Raw genomic sequence first — 7,782 nt, forward strand, 5'->3', positions numbered from 1 at the left:
TGGGAGGGGGGACAGGGTGATGCTGGGAGGGGACAGGGTAAGAGCATTGGGGGCTAGAGAGGTGAGGGGGTGCTGGGAGAAGGCTTGAAAGAAGGGGTGGGCATGAGGAAGGCTGGGTTGGAGCAAGTCGTGAGAAGGCAGAGAGGAATGGGGGCAGAGGGTGGTGAGGGGTGGGCATCAGGGAAAAATGGAGCAAAGGGGGCAGGGGAAGTGAGGGAAGGAGGAGGCACCGGGGGGTGCAGGGGCAAGAGAAGGTGCAGGTGCCAGGGGATTTTGGGCAGACACCTGCCCGGTGGAGGGACCACCATCAGAGGAGAGAGGCAGGCAGGTGTGTAGAGGGAAGTGTTAGAAAAGGGGATGAGGAGGGGTAGCTTACATGATCAGAGTGGGGCTACTGGAGAAGTGGGCACAGGGGGGAGAGAAGGGCTGGTGGAGGGGGGCAGGTTGCAGGAGGGCTGAGGACAGTGAGAAGAGCAGGAGTCAGGGTGAGGAGGGTGAGCAGGAGACAGCAGAGGAGGGTGAGGAGTCGGGGGGCAGCAGGCACCAGGGGAGCTGACATGGCAGCAGAGGGAAAAGGTAGAGGTTTAAAAATATTAACTTGGGTGGCACATCCAAACAATCCACATGAACTCAGTACTGGTGCACAACACAATTCATTTTGCTCATGTGAGGAAACTCTTAGGCTATGTCTACACTGGTTGTTTCTTGTGCAAGAACACATCCACTCTTCCATGTGAAAGCTGTGCTTTTGCACAAGAGCATCTATGGCAGTGTGGACACTCTTGTCCAAGAAAGTGCCGATGGCCATTTTAGCCATAGGGCTTTCTTGCTCAAATTCATGTTGCTTGTCTACATTGGCCTCTTGCGCAAGAATAGTTGCCCAAAAGGGCTTATTCCTGAGTGGGAGCATCGTAGTTCTTGCGCAAGAAGCCCTGATTTCATACATGAGACCATTAGTGTACTTGCGCAAGAACACACGGCCAGTGTAGACAGGCAGCAAATTTTTGCGCAAGAACAGCCGCTGTGGCACAAGATCGTGCCAGTGTAGACTCAGCCAAGGGGAGGGAGGAAGGCAGGGGCAGGGAATCAGCACTGGCTCAGCATGTCTGCATGGTTTGGGGGAAGGTGCAAGGAAATCGAGCTCAGCTGGGTTGCAGAGTGGGGAGGTCTGGGGAGTGTGTGTGTGTGTGTGTGTGTGGAGCTCAGTTTGACTGCAGGAGGTGGGAGGTGCTGGGAACTGGGGCTAGACTCAAGGGGAGGGAGAGATGGGGAATCGGCTCTTGGCTCAGCAGTTTTGTGGGGCTTGGAGGAGGTGCAGGGAAATGGGTCTCAGCTGTGCTGTGGGGAGGCATGCAGTGAACCAGTGCAGGGCTCAGCTGGGCTGAGGTGGATGGGGGAGGGCATACAGAACAGAAAGGCAGCTCAGCTGGGCTGTGAGGGGCTGCAGGGAACTGGTGCTGCACTCCCTTGGATTGAGGGATGGTTTTGGGAGAAGTGCAGGGAACCAGCAGGGGTGGGTAGCTTAGTTCGGTTGCAGGGGATAGAGGTGCAAAGAAGCCTAGTGGGGAAGGAGGCGGGGGGGAAGGGGGGATGACCAGGACCCCCGAAATGACCTCCCCTGGTCCAAAAATTCCTCATCTGAGACCAGTCAGGTCTAGAGGGTGCCAGATCAAGGAGGTCCAACTCCTACCCAAGTCCCCTCCTTGCACTCTCCCTTGTAGCCAGACACCCTACATCCAGCCTGCTTCTGCACCCTACCCAGACCTTGTCCCCTTCCGCCCCCCAGCTCCCTCCCAGATCCTGCACCCCATCCCTATCCTGCTCCTTGGCAGCCCTGCCATCCACCCTAGCACCGCCCTGGTCCCAGCACCTTGCCTCACACCCCAGGACTCAGCACCACCCTGGCCCCAGCCCCAGCACCCTGCCATCCACGCTAGCACCCAGCAGCACCCTGTTCCTTGTCCCAGCACCCTGCCAGTCACCCTAGTGCCCAGCAGGACCATGTCCCTGACCCCAGCACCCTACCACCTGAGCCAGTATCCTTCCACCCAGCAGCACCCTCTCCCCTACCCCCACCAGAACATTTGGGACCACATTAGTGAGGCTTGGGGGTTTTTGGAGGAGTTTTTTTTGTTTTTTTTTTGCATCCCACTTGTATGGTCCCAACTGACTTTTCTGTGGGTCAGTGACCTTTGACTCAGAACAGGTTCCTCACCCCTCTCATATATAAGACAATGCTAAACCCTTTTGAGTTTGACATATTTTGTTTAAAAATGAAGCCTGGCCAACAAGACCCCAATTGGGACCAAACCCCCATTTCACTGCAACATCATAACACTCCTGCACCACCTGATCCCAAATCTGAGCCTATCATACACTGGAACCCCCATCCTGAGCCTCTTACATCCCCACACTCCTGCATCCCCACATCCTCAGTCTTCTGCCACAACGTTCCTCCACCATCCACACATCACAAATCTGTGTCCTGAGCCCATCATACTCAACCTTCTTGTCCTGAGTCCCTCAGATATCCAGCCCAAACTCCTGCACCCTCACATCCACAAGCCCTGGCTTGCTCAGCACCCCAACCTTCCACCTGAACCCAACACTCCCCAGCCTAGAGCCCCTTCCCTGAGCCAACATCCCCTTCTCCTGCAGCCAGATCCCCTCCCAGAGCTTGTACTTCTCACCCCTTCCCACACCCAAATCCCTCATTCCCACCCCACACCTCACTCTCACTAGGTTGAGTCAAGTATAAGGGCTGGGGATAGCAAGTGATGGAGAGGAGGGGAACAGAGTGGATGAGGCCTCACAGAAAGGAGATGGGGGGAGGGTGTGTCTTGGGTCATGAATTGGTGGGTCCCTCTCTCCCTGCCCCCCCCCTTTTTTTGCTTGACAAACCTAGGGGTTCCTCGAAATTCTGAAAAGGGTTCCTCAGCCAAATAAAATTGGGAAACACTGCTCTAGAATAAAAAAAATTCCCTTAAATCAGGGGTTGGCAACCTTTTCTAAACAAAGACCCAATCTACATCAAAATTCAGAACAAGTGGTTGTCAACAGCCATATAAATGCCCATTTGCATGACTGAATGTCAATTATCAATAAGTTGTACAATTAATAAACAAATAATTGTATTCAGACTTTATTTAATGGGACTGCTGCTGTGGGTGCAGGTTGTGGATGTGAGTGTAGGAGTCAGGGTTAGAGTGGATGAGGGGCTGAAGGCAGGGGGTTGGAGTGTGGGAGGTGCCGGGGTAGGAAATAGAGTGTGTGGGGGGCATGTCTTGGACCTGGATTTATTTTACCTGGCCAGGGCTGGGCTGCTGCACCTGATGAGCAGTGGCTGGATAAGAGGTGGGGCCAGAACTGCTACAGCCAGCTCATGGCCTCCCTTCCTACCCATGCTGCAGCTGGTGTGTGTGTGTGTGTGTGTGTGTGTCTCCAACCCTTCCTGCAGCTGGATGGGGGTGGGTCAAGGGGCCTGCCCCAGGATTGAGGCCAGGGCCAGGATGCTGTGGCCAGATGTGGGCTGGGTCCCAAATGGGGGCCCAGTTGGCCTGGCTTCATCTTAGAAAGTAAAATGCTCAACACAAGGTGTTAAACATTTGTCTTTATGACAGGGGTGGGAATCTTTTTGGGTCAGGGACCACTGATGCACTGAAATCAGTCAGGGACCACACAAGTGAGAAGCACAAAAAACCCGCACAAAATCACTGTCCCCAACTGAAACAGCTCACTCACCTAGTGCTTCAGCCTCATCTTGGCAGTGGGGAGAGATAGGAGGACTGAGGTTCATGGCCTCAGGCTAGGTTAACTCTTCTGAGGTTCCAGAGTTAGTGGATTGTGTGGGTCCCCCAGACTCTGGGGCCCCAAGATTAGGGGTTTTGTGTGTGGGACAGGCCTGCCTGTGAGTAGGATAGGGATTATTGGGCTGTGGGAGGTAGGCAGACAATATTTGAAAGGTGGGGGTGAGGGTGCAAGATATGGGTGGTAGGTACAGTGCAGGAGCAGGCTGGTAATAGGGTGTCTCCCTCAGAGCAGAACAAGGGAGGATACATGAATGGACTAGGTATAGGGTGTCTGGCCGGGGGAGGGACAGTCTTGGAGGGGCTGAGTGACCGAGGTGGGGGTGCAGGGTTGTCTAGGTATGCAGAGAAGGGGGGGGCCACTTGCTTTCATACTCCTGTTTCCAGCACTGTCCCCCAAGCATGGCCTCCTTCTGTTCCTGTTGGTCAGATTCTGGCCAATGGGAACAGTGGGAAAAGCCTCTAGGATCTGTAACTGTGTTGCGGTTCCTCCCGAGCCAGGGGAGGGGGAGGAGAAGTTGCAGCGCACACAGCCACTTCTGGTGCTGCTGTTTTCCTGCAAGGCTCAGAGCTCTCCACTTTCTCTAGAGGAAGCCAGTGCTTGGTGCTCCAATGTTGCAGGGGGCCATGAGGCTGGAGTGCCAGTGTGAGCTCCCTGCTGTGGGTGAAGCAAGGGGGGAAGCTGAGCTAAAGCTGCAAAAAGCCATATTTGGCTTGAGCCACAGGTTGCTGACCCCTGTCTTAAATGGTCCTGTAGCTTAGTGGGCAGGGCTGGCTCTAGGCACCAGCAAAACAAGCAGGTACTTGGGGTGGCACATTGCCAGGGGAAGCATTCCGGACCGCAGGAGGAGCAGGGCAGCTGGGAACCTCCCGGAGGCTGCCCTGAGCTGGGAGCCCTGTGCCCAGCTGCTCTGAGCTTGTGCCTGGCCTGGGGACACTGGGAGGGGAGGGTAGGGTGGAGTGCCTGGCCCCAGGGTGCTGGGAGGGCTGCAGCTGGTGACGCGGAGTCCGAGGGGGCAGGCTGCAGCCATGGTGGCTGCTTCAGGCAGCTGGCTCACTGTAGCAGAGTTCAGGGGCTTGGTGAGCGCTGGGGCTCTGCTGCAGTAGAGCCCCATCCCCCGAGCGGGGAGCCCTGCAGATGATGCCCTGAGCTAAAGCCCTACACCTGGCTGCTCGGAGCCTACACCTGTGGCCCGGGGGCGCTGGGAGCTCTACGTGGGCAGTCCTGAGGTGTGGCCGCTGCTGGGATGGCAGAATGGGGTGGCAGCAGCTGGTGAGGCTGAGCCTGGTGGCCTCTTCACCTTCATGAGTGTGGCACCTGCCCTGCCCATGTGCCCCCCCGGCTAGCCACTCCCCCTCCTGTGTCTTCCCTGCAACTCCCCTGACTGTGAACCCTTCCCCCCTCAGCAGATGAGGCTCATGTCTCAAAGGAAGAAATATCTTGCAGGTGCAAGAGTGTAAAGTGGGCTGCTGGAAGAGTGAAGCAGCTTCTACTAGAAAACCCTATTGCTTCTGGAATGTCTTACATCAGATGGATTCCAGACAAAAATCAATATTGTGTTTTACAGGATGAGTGAATATGGGTATGTTTCTTTCTTAAAACCTTACTCCTCCTATTTTCCATATTCAAAGTCCCTAGCCCACAACTTGACTCTTCAGTAATATGGCTAGGATGAGAGCAGTGACAATGTACATGATAAATACCACCTTATGAATGAGCGATAAGGGAGCTGCTTACATAGACAGGAACAAGCTGTCACTCCAGTAACAGATTTCAATGCTATTCTGACACAGGCGTCTTCTAAAACCATTTCTGTTATTGAAGGCTACTTACTGAAACAGTGGCCTTGGGCTGGAGCCTGCTGTACTCTTTGTGAACAGCAGAGTGAAGCAGCTATTTAAAATAGAGTTAATAATTTCCTAGCTGGCTGGTTTATATTAATTTAGACAACCTAGGATCACCATCCTTAGTTTAGAAACACAGGTATTACTACAACAGCTATGGCCAACCCACAGGTCTCTTCTCTCTCCTCCCCCCAAAAAAAGTGTGGCTTACAAAACTGCTCCTTGGTCCATGGCTCTCCTGTGCTCACTGGGTTGACTATTCAAAATGGTGCTCAAGATGCTGGCCATTGATAGGAGCCTGATATGGCCAAAAAGCCTAAGCTTGCTTGCACCTTAAAGGGGCAACCTTTTTTTGGGGGGAGAGGCACTTGACAATTCTGGTGTGGTGCTCCACACTTTTCCCACTATTTCTGCTCTTTATTCTTCTAGTACAGGGGTGGTCAACCCATTTAATAAAGTAAATTTTTTGTATTTAGGAAAAAGGATCAAGAGTAGGTAGGAATCATAGGATGCTAAAACCCCTTGGGCCAGTTTTTAAGAGTTGATGGAGAAACTTGATAACTCACTAATATTGAAAAAGTCAAGTTATCTTCAACCTGTGGGGAGGTTACTTAAAAAAAAATTAAAAAAAAGCAGACCCCCTATAACTATTTTCCTGAGTGCAACACCAGTCTCAGGGAAGACAATGGAGCAGCTGACTGACACTGCTTGTTACATTTAATTCTGCTCAGTCAACATGGGTTTATGGAAAAATAGTTGGAATCTGTCTCTTTTGAGATTAACTAGTCATTTGAAGAAGGGGGTTGTGCCCCTGAAAGCTCATATCACCATCTACAGGTTTTGGTAGTCTTTAAGGTGCTACTAATGTTATTTTTTCTGTTAGAGACTAACTCAGCTACGCTTTGACACTTTCAAACTTGTAAAGGTAGCTGATACTACTTAAACTTCTCTAAAGCAATTTGCCTTGGTATCATGGAACTTTAATAAAATTAATAGAGCCTATATTAAAACTGGCAGGTTTCAATGTAACTAAATAGGTAATCAGCCCTGAATAGCTATGGCTCAAGTGAGGGTCCATTATGATCAGTTATTTTGCCCTATGCTATTTGATAAAACATCACCTAGAATACAAGTGGGCAATAATGAGTCTTGGTATATGGGCAGAGCTGACGACTAGCCTTCCCCCAGAGTTGTTTGGAGCCAAAGGCTTTGAATTAAAAATGCTTCCAGCCCTTGCTGGGGTAGCACCACAACTAGGAGCCATTTAAATGCGAGTCTGCTGCCTAAACTATTGCCTGGAAATTCAATGGCATGAGAAGCAGGATATAAATAGAAAGTCTGTGGGCAAACTTGGCCCTGGGGCTGCATCTTACCCCCTTCCCCACTTGCAAATGAAATACAAGTTGAAGTGGTAAAAATGAAGAATAAAATCAGACAGAACAATCTCAGTCACTGAGTAAAGTGAGTACTCTTGTTTCTAAAATCGTTAAATCTCTACAAAGAATGTAGGTTGTACTGGCACCCTGAGGACCTTTAGCCTGGGAATCAGTGACTGAAAAAGTGTGTATGGTGGATAATCAGCTGAACATGAGGTTCTAGTGCAATACTAGTCCCAAAGCTAATGCCACCCTAAAGCTCAAACAGAAATCTCAGTAACAAAAGGTTGTTCAGAATACTGTGTCTGGGTCTGCTGTTTACCATTCGAGTAGGGTTTGAAAAATTGAGGTTTTTCAGAGAAGAGTGATAAGAATGGTTAGAAAACTTTACTTGTGGGCTGTGTCTAGACTGGCAAGTTTTTCCACAAAATCATCTGCTTTTGCGGGAAAAACTTGCCAGCTGTCTACACTGGCCGCTTGAATTTCCAGAAAAGCACTGATGCTTTCATGTAAAATCATCAGTGCTTTTCCGGAAAACCTATGCTGCTCCCATTTGGGCAAAAGTCTTTTTCTGAAATACTTTTGCGCAAAAGGGCTAGTGTAGATAGCTAAGTAATGTTTTCCGCGAAAAAGGCGATTAGGGCTTTTTTGCGGAAAACCACGTTTAGATTGGCCATGGACACTTTTCCGCAAAAAGTGCTTTTGCGGAAAAGCATCCTGCCAATCTTAGATGTGCTTTTCCAAAAATGCTTTTA

The sequence above is a fragment of the Pelodiscus sinensis genome, chromosome 15, assembly GCF_049634645.1.
Source record: "Pelodiscus sinensis isolate JC-2024 chromosome 15, ASM4963464v1, whole genome shotgun sequence".
In the NCBI taxonomy this organism is placed as follows: domain Eukaryota; kingdom Metazoa; phylum Chordata; order Testudines; family Trionychidae; genus Pelodiscus; species Pelodiscus sinensis.